The sequence below is a fragment of the Hesperophylax consimilis genome, chromosome 27, assembly GCF_061612785.1.
Source record: "Hesperophylax consimilis isolate HC1 chromosome 27, BYU_Hcon_1.0, whole genome shotgun sequence".
Classification (NCBI taxonomy): domain Eukaryota; kingdom Metazoa; phylum Arthropoda; class Insecta; order Trichoptera; family Limnephilidae; genus Hesperophylax; species Hesperophylax consimilis.
The window spans coordinates 451,062-467,392 of record NC_142862.1 but is presented as its reverse complement, the minus strand read 5'-3'; the positions used below and the strand labels follow the sequence as shown (position 1 = coordinate 467,392).

At 36.3% G+C, this 16,331-nt stretch overlaps 1 protein-coding gene across 2 annotated transcripts in view; it reads right to left on the bottom strand.

Annotated features, from left to right (window-relative positions):
- Positions 1-16,331, bottom strand: part of LOC149410433 (tRNA-specific adenosine-34 deaminase regulatory subunit adat3) — a 75,929-nt gene that overhangs the window by 7,571 nt on the left and 52,027 nt on the right. For both annotated transcript variants that reach the window (XM_089647824.1, XM_089647823.1), the window contains one exon: positions 1,872-2,597. The gene's annotated coding sequence lies outside the window, so the exon portion shown is untranslated. The remainder of the gene's footprint in view (positions 1-1,871; positions 2,598-16,331) is intronic.

The window sequence follows — 16,331 nt, the reverse complement described above, 5'->3', positions numbered from 1 at the left end:
TTTCGCAGCATCAAAACATACCACAATTATTGAGGATGCCATAATCACACTGGCTCCAGACGGTTGGGATCAGATGGGTCTCTTGCGTGGAACTCACATTAAAAAAATTCTCATTGCGAGACGAAACACGTATGACTATAGTTATGTTTATAATTGTTATTGTGGATTTCGTGTGATGTATTATTTTGTTTATGGTCTGTCATATCTTTGCCTTATCTGATCAGCCTCAATTAGCGCGATGAAGTGAGGCTGCGATGGACCATTGGGATCATCCTGAATTAGCCAGAGATCATTATGGTTTGCCGGCAGAGCTAGGGTCAAGGTCCCAAAGTCAACGCGGAGGACTTAATGATTATTCTAGAGACGGCTATGTTTAGAAATAGACATTCAATGCGTGGATACTTACTTTAAGGTGGTCATTTAGATATACATAAGGAGACCACATTTTTTGGCCTTAAAACGGGATATTGGTAGAGATGAACACTCTTTATTTGGTTGTGAACCCCCACCCCCACCAAAAATCACCGGGACCATCTCTAGATATTGGACCCACGATACACACACGTGGAAGTATGTTGCGTGCTCACAGCATGGTTTATTATTTTATAATGATAAAGTAATGTTTATAGACAAGGTTAAAGGATAACAAATTATTAGCCTAAAATATTAATACAATATTTCACCAGTGGAAAATTTGGCAATAACAAAGCCATTCCAATAAAAATAAAGTAAAGGTTGTTTTCAGGTGAAAAATCTAATAATCTAGTATATACTGAATTATTTGGCGGGATTAGAATAAGCCGACGAAGCGTAATGGTAGAGGAGCTGATGGGCAGTCGGAAAGCTGCTGGTTCAATTTCCGTCGGCGGCATTTATTATTTCTCGGAAGATTTAAAAATATATATATCAGGCTAATAATTATTGCTTGTATTAATTCCAATATTTACAAATGTCGAAAGTCTTTCTTTAACAGGTATTAAAATTTCATTGTCTGCCTTAGGCCTAGGACTTCAATAGTTTTATAAATATTTTAATCATCTAAGTTGTGACATCAGTTCTCTTTCAAATCGGTATAGATAACACTTCTAAACACTATTCGTTTTTCTATGACGATGTCTAGTTTATATAATAATATTTAGCTCTCAATTCGATGTCGTGAGTGCCCAGGTTTCTGATAACGGGACAATTCGCCACCCCGATGCTTTTATGGGACAACGGGGCGGGGTTCCTAAAAGCAGGACGTAGGTTACATTATGTACATATGTAGGAATACCATTAGACCAATAGAAACACAGGGAGCTATGGCATGGAAGCGTTCTGATTGTCGCCAATTCCAGGAATTGAACTCCAGGGACTATGAAAGCGACTGTGCAATGAAATTTATCCGTTTGGTGTGTGGGTGTGGATGGTATCATAAACCATGTTGCACGAACACGCGAAATGCAGTAGTATGGGCGAACGATGTTGGCGACACGCGTTGTGCGCCTGCTTTAATGGCCAATCTTTCCTGTTTCCACTATCCATGCACTTAACAGATTCTATTTGAAAAAAATGACACTAATTAACATAAGTAACAGAACTATCAACTTCTAGACCCCAAAAACGTCATTTTTGTGAATAACACAGAAGAGTCCCAACTGCTCCCCGCTGTCCAGAGCCAATTGGACTATGGCATCCATGATTGGAGTATGTTGCTGAAGGGAGTGGAGAGCAGAATGGTATCAGAAGAGGAAGGTTGGGAAGTACCTGGCTCATCAGAATTGGTCACCAAACACGGTTAAAGTAATTTCAAGCAACGCTTCTATTTACAGTCTTTACCACAGCGAAACTAGAGAATTTCCTGACAAAACAGCAGAAGAAAGCATATTTACCTGTAAGTAGGTCCGCTCAGCAGAGCAGGTAGGCAGCCACCAGATCAACCTTCCTCTTCTTCGTCTCCAATCTGTGCCTCTCGTTTTGGGCCATTCGATAGCCTAGCCCTAAAGGGTTGCCTTTTCCTTCTTAAGTTTCTGCCACCCGTTTATTACTGATAGAAATACTGTATATATTTCTCGACTCTTCTTTCACTGATATCGTAGAATATATTTGAAAAGGGTCAAGAGTAACAGCTTTTACCTGCACTACGATTCTCTACGACCGAAGATATTCATTGAATTGACCGAGTCAATATTTTGTGACAGCAAATTACAGTAGGTCAATATTCTGAGCTAGTGGACTAACAAACCTCAATCAATCAATAATTTGAGGTAGCGGACATAAGTCAATGTTTTATGGTAGCAAAAGCAAGCTAATGAATTCTCTTCCAGAATTCTCAGGCAGACTGGATGCGTTGCAAAACGTGGAAGCTCAAATTTGCAATTCCAAATTCCCGAAGATCACTAACTAACTACAGTTTCAACAATACGAACAGTTGCTACGTTTAAATACGTACTGAGATGTGTACTTTTAAATTAATGTTTTTGTCACTGAGAATAGTTCCACAGCCATTTGTGACACGGTTAATGAATGTATGTTTTAGGATTGAATTTCGTAAGGTAAACTACTCGATTATTTTTAGTTGTAGATTTTCCTCCATTCTTTACGATGTTCACGAAGACCTGAAACGTAAAAATTATCACAAATGAAAAAACAATTTAAACATAAATATATTTAAATAAATAATTTGTAACAATGGTACAACCATTGTTACAAATGTTTGAGGAGACGTCAATAACAATGTTCATAAAGCTGAGACAGGTCCGCCGGGCAGGATAAATAGAGCAAGTATAGAAGATAGTCGACCATCAAAGTGGCTTCTATTTAATAAACCTGCAGGACCTGCATTAAGGGGTGCTTTGAGATCTAAACTTTAAAGTTGGGTAACGCATCTTGGGTATGAGGCACGAGACGCGTGAAGGTTTATGTTACAGACGTTAACTCCTCGAGCTAATTTGTTCGGTTTTGGGAACAGCTCATAGAAATCGTTGTCCATTACCGTCATAGTTAGAATGAGAAAACACCAAGCCTTATATTAAAATGTAAAAGTAAAGTACAGAATAATAAAAATGTATACCTCTATGAAACCAAAGGTTCCGACCGCAATTTGAGACAAATTTATGAAACTTTGTAAATATTTTATTAATTATTTTTTTATATGAAACAACAAAAAGTGAGATGACAGTAATTTATATCAGTATTTTAAGTTCAGTGTTTAGACCAAAAACCGTAAGGTGAAAAATTTTTGTTTGATTTAAAAATTTTAATTTTTTAATATAATCAGAAAGCGTTTTTCATCATTTTTCAAAAACAGTTTTTAGTTTGTGATACTTTCAGAAATATGCCATTTATTTGGACTTTATTGCGAAGCAGAAATACACACGAATTCTCCGTCTCTCTGTCAGCATCAATATGCCAGAGGCTTGAAGGGTTAATAAAATATTTTAATTAAGTTTAAATATTAGCCGCCAAAAAACACTTCTAGTACTATTTTACAGAGTAAATTATTTTTTATGATGTAATCTATACTAGAATTACAATGGAATTGCTTTTTGTGTATGATTTAAGTGTATACTTCGGTCAGGGACATACGAAAACGAGTTTTAAATTGTTTTCACCACTTCTGCAGGAACTTACACATTATTTATTTGTCAACATTATAGACGTGTCAGAATAGTGGTATCAAAAAAACTAAATTCGGTTGTGTGTAACTATGGGACAATCATTTCTAGAGCTCGGAATGAATCGCTGCTTTGAATGAATCTATAATTTTTAAAATTGGAACTGATTGTAATAAAGCGATAAATCGTTAAAGTACTTACCAATAACATAATATTTTACCAGAAAATTAATTTATTTGCTCTTTTCAAAATTTGAATGGAGACAATTGGGCCAAGTTGAAAAGTTCTTGGTGTCCGGTACATGATGGCTACACCAAAACTAAACGCCGAAAATCATATTAATTTTTACTAATTATATTGAAATACCGTCCCTAAGAGGATGGAGCGCGCAACACAGTATGCTTCTATATAAGTACACACTTGTTAACTTGTTCCGAGCTGAAGTCAACAGGGTTCCAATCGCTTGTCCTGTCAATAGCTAACCCGCTGATATATGACGGCATCCGAAGAAAGACAAGGAACTGGGAGACATAGAACATGGACCGCCACGTAACACTTTCCTAGCACACATTCATCTAAAGAAGATACATGTAGCATTATTTCTGCGATCTCAACATTCGTAATACGGCCTATTTAATTTTACAAAACACACGGATCTCATAATATATGGTTCAGTCTACTTCCTTTCTTCCACTGCCAGTTCATGCCTTCCTACAATACTGTTGGTATCAACACCCCAGCCTCGCTTCTATTGACTTAACTTTTGATTAGTGACTGCATCATTCAGTCCTCCATTGTTACAGTTGCCTCAATTCTTCTTGCTTTCGTACTTTCTCTGCGAGTTCCACGCCTCCCTGTAATACAACCAATGTGTCACACTCCGTTGTGGACTGCTAACCTCGCGGTTGACAACTTTTTACTAGAGACTAGAGACTGCTGCATTCGTTCATTCATTCCTCCTTTGCCAGTTCCGTGCCATTATGGACTGCTAGCTTCGCTACTTTGACATTTTTCTTTTATTAGCGACTACCGCATCCCTTCATTCGTTCATTAATTGAGTTTTCTTTTACCAAGTCTTGGCGCAGTAGTACGAGTACCTACACGGAACTTATAATAATATCTATAGCACTTCTTACATCTTATTCCATCAAGTCAGTCTAACTAGAATGAACCTGGTGTCAATTGGTCAACCAATCAGACACTTTGGTTCATTTGCGTTGAAGATGGCGTTGACGTCATCAGCGTAGATCCGAAAGACTTAGGAGCAACACGAGTGACTCTGAAGATCATTGGTACAGATCGACACAGTTAACTTCGCAGTCGGCGTATCGCCATTGTAGATATTTTGAATAAAAAAAGGTTTAATGAGAAAACAGAACATTGAAGAAAAGTGATAACCTAACCTATTATTAAATCATAATAATGTTATCCGGTTACCCATAAAACTATAGGTAGGTACTTAAAAATAGTACGTTCGAATCCGCATAGTAGATAAAGTAAGTGGGCAGTGTAAATCTGTATGGACGGAACACCAAACACTCTCGATTCTAGAGCTTCGGCGTAGTGTCATTTGCACAGAAACTGGTTGAAGGAAATCTTTTTACTTCTTCAGCAGGACGCTCTCGACCATCGCCTAGCACCGCAATGGGGGGGGGGGATGAATTCAAACGTCCGTCACATCTGGATACACTGATGTCATACCTTTTTCCTTCCCTGATTTTCGTCTCCTCTCTTACCTTAAAAAACCCTCCACACAATAAATACAACTACAAATTTAAACTTTAAATTGGGAACATTTCGAAAACTTAAGCCCGGGTAAAGCCGGGTGGTAGCGTAATGTAAATTATAATCTACTTGGGTTAAAAATATAAAGATTATTGATTTTAGAAACTACGTTTCAGTAGATTCACTTTGATCCCCGTTCAACCTTTAAAAGATTAAGTTAATCACCTTTTAAAGGTTATCCATATGTAATCCCGATGAAATTGATTTGAACTGCATTCGATCAGATTTTGAACGTCTAAACTATTTTAATGGAATAAAGAGAAACCATAAAATTAAGTGCAGATTAACGAGTGGGAGATTTAAAAAAAAAATGGCGATGCAATTTGCGAAACGGATAAGATTATGATATATCTACCAATGAAAAATACATCTAATCTGTTTTCTTCTAAATTTTGAGATTCGCAAGATGGTATTCTTAGAATTATTATTTAAGTAAACAAATTGTTTTTGTGGAAATCACTTTCCGCCGTTTTCACGTTAGGTAGTTCCGAGATAATCACTAAGAACTACTTTCCTGTAAGTTCCTCAATGCTTTTGTAGAAATCACTTTCCGCTGTTTTCACGTTAAGTAGTTCCGAGATAATCACTAAGAACCACTTTTCTGTAAGATCCTCAATGTTTTTGTAGAAATCACTTTCCGCTGTTTTCACGTTAAGTATCTAGTTCCGAGATAATCACTAAGAACCACTTTTCTGTAAGATCCTCAATGTTTTTGTAGAAATCACTTTCCGCTGTTTTCACGTTAAGTAGTTCCGAGATAATCACTAAGAACCACTTTTCTGTAAGATCCTCAATGTTTTTGTAGAAATCACTTTCCGCTGTTTTCACGTTAAGTATCTAGTTCCGAGATAATCACTAAGAACCACTTTTCTGTAAGATCCTCAATGTTTTTGTAGAAATCACTTTCCGCTGTTTTCACGTTAAGTAGTTCCGAGATAATCACTAAGAACCACTTTTCTGTAAGATCCTCAATGTTTTTGTAGAAATCACTTTCCGCTGTTTTCACGTTAAGTATCTAGTTCCGAGATAATCACTAAGAACCACTTTTCTGTAAGATCCTCAATGTTTTTGTAGAAATCACTTTCCGCTGTTTTCACGTTAAGTAGTTCCGAGATAATCACTAAGAACCACTTTTCTGTAAGATCCTCAATGTTTTTGTAGAAATCACTTTCCGCTGTTTTCACGTTAAGTAGTTCCGAGATAATCACTAAGAACCACTTTTCTGTAAGATCCTCAATGTTTTTGTAGAAATCACTTTCCGCTGTTTTCACGTTAAGTAGTTCCGAGATAATCACTAAGAACCACTTTTCTGTAAGATCCTCAATGTTTTTGTAGAAATCACTTTCCGCTGTTTTCACGTTAAGTAGTTCAGATAATCACTAAGAACCACTTTTCTGTAAGATCCTCAATGTTTTTGTAGAAATCACTTTCCGCTGTTTTCACGTTAAGTAGTTCCGAGATAATCACTAAGAACCACTTTTCTGTAAGATCCTCAATGTTTTACCGGGGAACTCGGTTTTTATTTTTGTTATTTTTTTATAGCCAATAATGAAAAAAATGTGTTTTCGTTTTGACAGATTTAAAACAATATGGCGGCCGCATAGGGTTCATTTGACAAATACTTTATAAAAATAAAAAAACATTTACCTACCTATAAAAAAAAAACTATTTTTTTATCAGAAAATTAAAATTCTACATTTGAAGCGAGTATTTCTTTTGTTAAAATATCTTAGAGTGTATCTTGACAAGTAAACAAATGTCAGATTTCGTGGTTTTAAAAAGACTGAGCTTTTTGGCTAAAATGCAATTATCAATCCTTCAATTTTCACGGGTTTGAGCTAGGATGTTTATATTTTGAAGTCCGTTAAGTCTTGAATGAAGAAAACAGTGTTCTTTGTTCAAAGTTTTAGAGTGACAGGCGATGACAACTCTAGACCAGTGGCGGACTGACCCTTTTGCTGCCAAGGGCCATTGGATATTATTTATAATATAATCGAAGGGCCGGACTAGAGATGGTTGATGTCTGAATTACTATTTTTATTTTATTTAATCGGGGTAAACCGATTCTCTGATTGAGGTACTGGTTTCTAAAAAAAAATAGTACCATTTTTCCAGTGGGTCGTCCTGCCGTGATTTTTCAAATTTTTCTGGGGGAGGGGGTTACCTGGATTACCCGGTTACACCCAAATTCAACTGGGGTAGCTAGAGAATTATAGAAGGTACAATAAAGGTAGGCCTTGGCCCTTGGGATTTAATGGGGAGTGTACTAAAAAAGTTTGGAGACCTCTATATGATGATTACGGTTACATGTAATATTAAACAACAAAAATAAAGTTGGAATCTTAACGACGTAAGTGAAAAAGCCATGCACAAAATATACGACGCCCGGTCCTGGTTTATTGGACAGACTTACGGTTAAATATGCCCTAGCAAATCTCTAAAATAAAGTGGGAAGCTCATAAGTGAAGAAGTCGTGTAAAAAAATATTCGGCGCGCGGACTGTCGCAATGGACGGGCAGTTTACCCTAGCAGGCGTAGAACATTGATATATCCATGGGGTTTATTTGAATTATTTCTGATGAACGTGTTACTAAAATATCAGATGTTTCGGGAAGTTATTAATGCATCGCCTTGAAAAATAAAATCTGGTAATTTCATGGTTGAAAAACGTTTTATAAAATTTTCAAACCGTTTTACATAAAATATTTTAATGTTAAGGTACTGTTTTTTATTAATTTTAAATATAAATAACTTACTTAGGTATCGATCAAAAAACATATATTATCGAGAAAACCCCCGTCTTGTGTCGCCTTAAGTCGGTTCATATCGGTAGGTATAACAGAACATTTTGTTTGAGACGACGACGTTCGAACGTTCCCGTCTTTGCTCGGTATCAACGAAGAGTTTTTTTTTTTAAAAAAAGTAGAGAGTAATTTTCCACTTATTTTGAACTTCAAGTGTGCAAAATTTCAACAATCTAAAAAATAAAGCCAGGCTTCCCTCCCGCCCGCTACCAAGACACTATTCTTTGTACATATAGAGAGGTAGGTGTGAGGCGGTCCATCCTCTCTGTCTACCCCTACGGGTAAACAAAGCCAGGCTGCCCTCCCACCCGCTACCAAGACACTATTCTTTGTACATATAGAGAGGTAGGTGTGAGGCGGTCCATCCTCTCTGTCTACCCCTACGGGTAAACAAAGCCAGGCTGCCCTCCCACCCGCTACCAAGACACTATTCTTTGTACATATAGAGAGGTAGGTGTGAGGCGGTCCATCCTCTCTGTCTACCCCTACGGGTAAACAAAGCCAGGCTGCCCTCCCGCCCGCTACCAAGACACTATTATTTGTACATATAGAGAGGTAGGTGTGAGGCGGTCCATCCTCTCTGTCTACCCCTATGGGTAAACAAAGCCAGGCTGCCCTCCCGCCCGCTACCAAGACACTATTCTTTGTACATATAGAGAGGTAGGTGTGAGGCGGTCCATCCTCTCTGTCTACCCCTACGGGTAAACAAAGCCAGGCTGCCCTCCCACCCGCTACCAAGACACTATTCTTTGTACATATAGAGAGGTAGGTGTGAGGCGGTCCATCCTCTCTGTCTACCCCTACGGGTAAACAAAGCCAGGCTGCCCTCCCGCCCGCTACCAAGACACTATTCTTTGTACATATAGAGAGGTAGGTGTGAGGCGGTCCATCCTCTCCGTCTACCCCTACGGGTAAACAAAGCCAGGCTGCCCTCCTGCCCGCTACTCTACTACTCTTTATACATATTTATGGTTTTTATGAGATTATTGCACTCAAAATTCCAATTAAATACGTTAATTATGTCAGTTAGATGAATCATTTGCATCTAATAACGCAGCATGACAGGAGAATTATGCCTGACCTGCTTGTGTTACACAGAGTGATTAACAACTTAATTTACAGCCCTTCCATCGTTGCCACTATTAAATTCCACGGCCGATTAGGAACACAAGACAAAATGTAACATTCTTCGGCAATTCATACACAACCAACTATCAGACACACTCACTAACCATTAGGATGCATGATCTGGGCAACAAGTTCGGAGGTAGGAACTATTGATATATTTATTGTTGAATCCTACAAATTAGATTAGCGGTGGTAATGCACTGTTAGTGATTTGTCTTATATGTAGTATTGTTCTAGTTTCTATATTATTTTAGGTTACTGTTTTTTTAAATCCACACAAAATGAGAATGTTGTGTGGTGGGTCTTTTTGAAGAAAGGAAGGAGTTGATCTGGGCCTTGAAGAGTCCCATGTTGTAGGAGGGAGCAAACACAGAGGCCGGAAAGTCATTCCACAGCAAAAGCTAATACATCTAAATATGCGAAATGTGTGGCAACGTTTAGTTTACAATAACCTAGTATTTATTTATAAGTTAAAGAATAAAACGTAACCCAATTACGTGTTAATTAATCTGGGTCTCTTGCGAACCCAATATTTAAAAAAAACTTTGCAACGTTGGAGCCTGGCTATATATATTTGTATGTGGTTGATGGAAAACACGTAACTTTGTTAATGTTTGAATGTTTTTAATACATTTAGTACCGGGAAACCCACCTTTAAGAAGTGCTGTTCATGGCTACCCTAACGAGAAATTGCGATGATATTAGGCTTTTACACAAAATACAAAATAATATTTATTATTACGTTGAACTCCTTACATGTCAATTTATTAAAATGTTAAACTCCCTACATGTCAATTTATTAAAATGTTAAACTCCCTACATGTCAATTTATCAAAATGTTAAACTCCCTACATGTCATTTTATTAAAATGTTAAACTCCCTACATGTCAATTTATTAAAATTTTAAACTCCCTACATGTCAATTTATCAAAATGTTAAACTCCCTACATGTCATTTTATTGTAATGTTAAACTCCCTACATATCAATGTATTAAAATGTTAAACTCCCTACATGTAAATTTATTATAATGTTGAACTCCCTGATGAATTCAACCTTCTATTCCTGTTAAGCCCTGGTTTCACAAATACACTACCATGCCTAAAAAATATATTTCTTCCTTAACCCGAATGCGGCTGGGTCCCACTTGTTGTCTTAGCCATCTTGCCAGGTTCCACATAGTCAGTTCGCCGTACTGTGATTGTGGGTCAGAGGATACTCTGCACCATAATTTTTTTGAGTGTCCTATCAATGACCAATTTCCAAACTTCATGCATGAATTGGTAAAACTTGATATTAAATTGCCTACCAGTATTCCCTGCCTTCTTAGTTTAAACACTCCTGAAATTTACCATTTGTTGGCAAAATTTATTTATAAAAATGGCCTTAATATCTGACCATAATAATAAATATAAACCAAATTTCTTTCACTTTCATTTGTATTCACTTGTTCAGGTTCCTATTTTCATCTATTTTTACTAATCCCAACTCTGCATATTTTGACTGAGTTAAAACACTATTCTTTATGCATTTGTATATTTTTCTTGATTCTTTTATTGTATTTGTTTATATTCATATCATAGAACTGTTTTAAAAAAAATAATGCTTCTAATTTTGGAAAAATCTGTTCTTTTAAATAACAAAAAATGCCCACTACTATTGTGCACAGGTTCCTATTTTTATAATTTTGTAATTACCCATTATTACCAGCTCTGTATTGTTTTTGTTAAGTTATGTTTATGTTACACCCATGTTATGTTTATGGTAGGTTTATGTTTATGATATGTTATGTTCATGTTATGTGCATGTTATGTTATGATATGTTTATGTTATGTTCATAGTATGTTTGTGTTATGTTTTTCTTTATGTTTTATAATCACATTTGTTTACTCCCATATGCTGTGTTTGTTTATAAGATTGCCAATTTCATAATTCTATTTTTAAAAAACGCTACTAATTTTAGAAAAATCTTTGGTTTAATAACGAAAAGCGCCCACTTATATTGTACACAGGTTCCTATTTTTATAATTTTGTGATAATCTACTGTTACCAGCTCTGTACCGTTTATGTTACAGTGGGTTGCCATATTAATAGGGACAGTTCTAATATTTCCTGATTTTTATGTTTACGTTGTCTCTACTTCTAAATAACTTGGATATGATGGCCATTCCTTCGTTATTTTTGTTGCTGGTATCACCACTGATACTTTTAAGAAGTGGCAACACTCGCAAAGTGCCACATCCCTCGAAAATTTAAGGTTTTTTCCATGTGGTAAGCATTTTTGTGAAAATTCGTGATTGAAGTTCTGGTAAATAAATATACATAATAATTATATATAAGAGTTTTAACAGTTTAGCTGTACAAAATTGTAAGTAATTATTAAATATCTATTAATTTTGTAATTTTTTTTTCATATCTTATTTCAGTGAATAGTTTTTCCATATTGAGTCCAATGTTCTGTTTTTTCAGTATGGCTAGGTCTTCAGACACGTCCCAAAGAAAATGTGCGGAAGTGAAGTCACTATTGTTAAACAATCAACATTCCCAAAGGGAAATAGCAACCATTAAAGGTATTTCAAAGTCTGTGGTTAACAGGATAAATTAGAAAATCAATCAAAACCTGCCCCTTGAATTGAATCACAATGGGAAATGTGGCAGAAAACGAATCACTACACCTCGTACTGACCGCAAAATCAAAGACGTCTGTCTCCAAAACCGCAAAAAGAGTGTGGCTCGTCTAACCTTGATGATCAAAAAAGATGATATCGAAGTCTCCCAAAGGAGAGTCCAAAGGATATTGGCTGAGGAGAACCTCATTGTTCATCGGCCAGCTAAAAAACCTCGCCTCACTGTAGATATGAGGAAAAAACTACTGGAATGGGCCAACGCACACCAAAACATGACTATAGAGAACTGGAATATGGTAATTAACAATTTTGTGGTTATCAAACTTAAAAAAATTCCATTAGTTTGATTATGGCCTTTTTTTAGGTGTGCTTCTCCGACGAGTCCATATTCCAAATTTTGTTGGATAAATCATCGTTCGTTCGACGACGCCCAGGAGAGAAATTTCATCCGGACTGCCTTGTTGAGACGATCAAACACCCTACCAGTATCATGGTGTGGTCAGTCATCTCTTCCAAATGGATGGGGCGCCTCCACATCGTGCAAGAGACTATGAGGCAGGATCAGTACAGACAAATACTGGAAAATCGATTACTGCCTCAAGTCGGAGAATGGTTCCCTGGTGGCCAGGAATACGTTTATATGCACAACTCTGCACCCTGTCATAAAGCTAGGACTGTCAGTGCACTTCTGGCTGAAAAAAATGTGCCAGTTTTACCTTTGCCGGGGAATTCCACTAACATGAACCCTATTGAAATCCTGTAAGAGCTCACCAAGAGGGAGATTGCCAAGGATGTGGTCAAAACGAAGCAGCAGCTCATCGAAACCCTCATCCGGGTGTGGCATCATTCTCCTGAACTAAAGATTACAGCAAAATTGTACATTGAGAGTATACCACGGCGTGTACAAGCTGTTATTGCGGCTAAAGGCGAAATTACGAAATATTAACTTTTTGGTCGATAATGTTTAAAAATAATAAAAAATAAAAATAATCGCAGATTAAGGACAAATACGGTGTATATAATTTTCAAAATTCAATGTCCTTGTTAACAAATAATAATAACCGCACCTAAAATTATAAACATCTTTGTTTTATGAACACAAAGTATGAAAAACACATTTTCCGTAAGTGTCCCTATTAATATGGCAACCCACTGTAAGTATGTTATGTTTATGTTATGTTATGCTTATGTTATGTTTATGTTATGTTATATTTATGTTATGTTTATGTTATGTTTGGTTTATTTATGTTACGTTATGTTATGTTATGTTGTTTTATCAATGTTGTTTTGTCAATCATGTCAATTTTATCCTGTAATTTGTTGTATTTATTAATAAGAAAAATGTTGTAATGTATGGCCAAGATCACTCTTAATGGGTGAAAGCCAAAATAAAGAATAAAAAATAAAATAAAAAAATAAAAACTCCCTGTTGAAAATGACAATTTTATTTTCAGTTTGTGCCGCGTTTATTGAAATATAATATTTACACTTTCATACAAAAAAAAGAGACCAACAATATTAGTTATTATAGTGTTATGGCGTGTTAAGCTACTGGACAGATATGTAAAACAATATTAGTTGTTACCGTAATTAATATTGTTTACAATTTAATTGTATGCTTTACATTAACTACAGAGGCGACAGAAATGTACCTACAGTCGAAATATTTCATCGCTATGTTACTGGCAGATTTAGAAAATGTTAAATTTAGATAAATATTGAATGAGACAAATTAATAAAGTATTTAGTGTGAAAAAGAAGAAGAAAAACAGTATACTTTTAGACATATGGTTAATAAGTGGTTAATTCGATTCGACTACCATAATACGGGCGTGTGTCTAGTGTGGTAGTCGAAAAGCATGTAAAAACTGTACACATTAATATTTCATGAATAAAGAAAAAAAAAAAAAAAAAGTCGACGATTAGGTAATTTTTTTATATATTTTTTATATCAACTCCACACAGGAGGCCCTGAAGAAAATAATTTCCCTCAGGGCCTATGTCATCTTTGGGGATGCTGTGTGGAGGGTCTTTTTGTGGAGAGGAAGGAGTGAACATAGGTCTTGAAGAGTCCCATGTTGTAGGAGGGAGGAAACACAGAGGCCGGCAGTTCGTTCCACAGCCGAGCTGTTGAACTTAAGAACGAATCGTAGAAGCGACCCGTTCTCATGTGACAAATGTCAACCGTGTACAAATGTTGGGCGCGCGTTTGGCGTGTATCCCGACTACGCACCGGTGCCGAAGGGATCAATGACGCTAGTTCCTCAGAGCATCTTCCATTGTAATACCGATAGAACAAGGACAGCATACCTACCTGACGCCTGTGCTCTAAAGATTGCAGTCCGTTTGTTAAGATTGGGGAATCTACGAGTATCAAACGGACCGCCCGTTTCTGCACAGAGTCGAGGGTTTTTTCAGGTATTTTGGGGCTCCGGACCAGAGATGGCTGCCAAATTCGACAGTAGGGCGCACTTGCGATTTGTACAGGGTCAGCAGTTGTGAATCGAAATACAATAATACAAAATGACAATGCAAGACAGTATCTACTATTAGCAATGATAAAGTGACAATGCAAGATAGTACTATTAGCAATGATAAAATGACAATACAAGACAGTACTATTAGCAATGAAAAAATGAAATACAAGACAGTACTATTAGCAATGATAAAATGACAATGCAAGACAGTACTATTAGCAATGACAAAGTGACAATGCAAGATAGTACTATTAGCAATGATAAAATGACAATACAAGACAGTACTATTAGCAATGATAAAATGACAATGCAAGACGGTACTATTAGAAATGATAAAATGAGAATGCAAGACAGTACTATTAGCAATGACAAAGTGACAATGCAAGATAGTACTATTAGCAATCATAAAATGATAATGCAAAACAGTACTATTAGCAATGATAAAATGACAATACAAGACAGTACTATTAGCAATGATAAAATGACAATGAAAGACGGTACTATTAGAAATGATAAAATGAGAATGCAAAACAGTACTATTAGCAATGATAAAATGACTATGCAAGACAGTACTATTAGCAATGATAAAATGACAATGCAATACAGTACTATCAGCAATGATAAAGAAAAACAAGTTCTATTTTACAAGGTCTTCAATTTCCTTCCTTGTGATCTTTTCTCATTAGTCATTCAGTGATGTTTTGTTAAAGGAATACATATTAGTTATTGCTACGGTCTGTAGTGGCAGTTTGTTGTATGCGTGAGGTGCTATATTTAAATTCACCTGAGTTCAACAGGGTTCTAACTTCACTTTACCTTGTTTTGAGTTAAGAGGGGTCAAACTTTGCAAAGGACGATTTCAGATTTTGAGGTTGAATTTTGTGAAAAATATTTAAATAGCACGGATATTTATTTAAAATTGATGTTAGAACTTGATAATACAAATACCTATATGAAATTCATTTTGGTTATAGAAATGAGCAAAAGGAATGATTTTGAATTCAAAGGTCATAATGTCAGTTAGAACCTTGTCCAACTGAGGTGACGATATGGTGTCTCTGAGCAAAGGTTGTCGTATATTTCAAAGTTCATAATGTCAGTTAGAACCTTGTCCAACTGATGTGACGATATGGTGTCTCTGAGCAAAGGTTGTCATATATTTTAAAGGTCATAATGTCAGTTAGAACCTTGTCCAACTGAGGTGACGATATGGTGTCTCTGAGCAAAGGTTGTCGTATATTTCAAAGGTCATAATGTCAGTTAGAACCTTGTCCAACTGAGGTGACGATATGGTGTCTCTGAGCAAAGGTTGTCGTATATTTTAAAGGTCATAATGTCAGTTAGAACCTTGTCCAACTAAGGTGTCGATATGGTGTCTCTGAGCAAATGTTGTCGTATATTTCAAAGGTCATAATGTCAGTTAGAACCTTGTCCAACTAAGGTGTCGATATGGTGTCTCTGAGCAAAGGTTGTCGTATATTTCAAAGGTCATAATGTCAGTTAGAACCTTTTCCAACTAAGGTGTCGATATGGTGTCTCTGAGCAAAGGTTGTCGTATATTTCAAAGGTCATAATGTCAGTTAGAACCTTGTCCAACTAAGGTGTCGATATGGTGTCTCTGAGCAAAGGTTGTCGTATATTTCAAAGGTCATAATGTCAGTTAGAACCTTGTCCAACTAAGGTGTCGATATGGTGTCTCTGAGCAAAGGTTGTCGTATATTTCAAAGGTCATAATGTCAGTTAGAACCTTGTCCAACTGAGGTGACGATATGGTGTGGTATATTTCAAAGGACATAATGTCTCCCTTGGGTCATCACTAGATGATTAGGCTTACCTTAATTAAATAATAACCTTTCAAGGGTTTTGTCCTCAGATTATAGAATTCTATTATCTTGGGTTATGTCTCAAAGTTGCGA